The following is a 596-nucleotide window of genomic DNA, read 5'->3' as shown; positions in this document are numbered from 1 at the left end:
TTGCTCTGACCCTCGCTGACCTTGACCTTCTCTCAAAAGGTTCCTTTCTGTCTTGTTCTTTAATCCAAGTCCTTCTACTCTGACCAACAAGTGCACGGAAGGGCAGTTACAGGGCCATCAGACTCACATGTAAAATTAAAGGGTTGGATTCAAGGACTTCTAGGGTCCAATTCACCTCTATAGTCATTCCACCTTTAAGATTTTGTAGTTCTATGGTTAGTCCTTAACGATCCACTTCCAATGCCTGGCACAAAGTAAACACTTAATAAATGTTTATTGACTGTGTATATCATCCTTGTGCAAAGACCATGCTAATCCTCTTTGTATCATTCCATTTTTAGGATATCTGCTGTCAAAGCATTGGCTTCTCTTTTAATTATAGCCTCAGGAACTAGACATTGGGACCAACAAGATATGAACAGGATTTAGGCCTTCCTGTATACAGGTAATCTAGAAAATTTAGAAAAGGTACTTGAAACCAAACTGTAGGTTTATAATCAAAAGGGTTGGTCCTGTTGACTCAGCTGGGATCATGCTAATTTTCAGAATAACTTGTCCATAAAATCATGGCTGGTCATTCAAAGAACTCCAATGGT

At 39.3% G+C, this 596-nt stretch overlaps 1 non-coding gene across 1 annotated transcript; it reads right to left on the bottom strand.

Annotated features, from left to right (window-relative positions):
- Positions 1–256: 256 nt before the first annotated feature.
- LOC118858913 lies at positions 257–361 on the bottom strand. Its single transcript, XR_005011028.1, has one exon. It is a non-coding gene; the product is annotated as a U6 spliceosomal RNA (small nuclear RNA).
- Between the last annotated feature and the right edge of the window lie 235 nt (positions 362–596).

This window comes from Trichosurus vulpecula, chromosome 7 (genome assembly GCF_011100635.1).
Source record: "Trichosurus vulpecula isolate mTriVul1 chromosome 7, mTriVul1.pri, whole genome shotgun sequence".
Taxonomy (NCBI): Eukaryota; Metazoa; Chordata; class Mammalia; order Diprotodontia; family Phalangeridae; genus Trichosurus; species Trichosurus vulpecula.
This window is presented reverse-complemented; position numbering and strand designations above follow the sequence as displayed.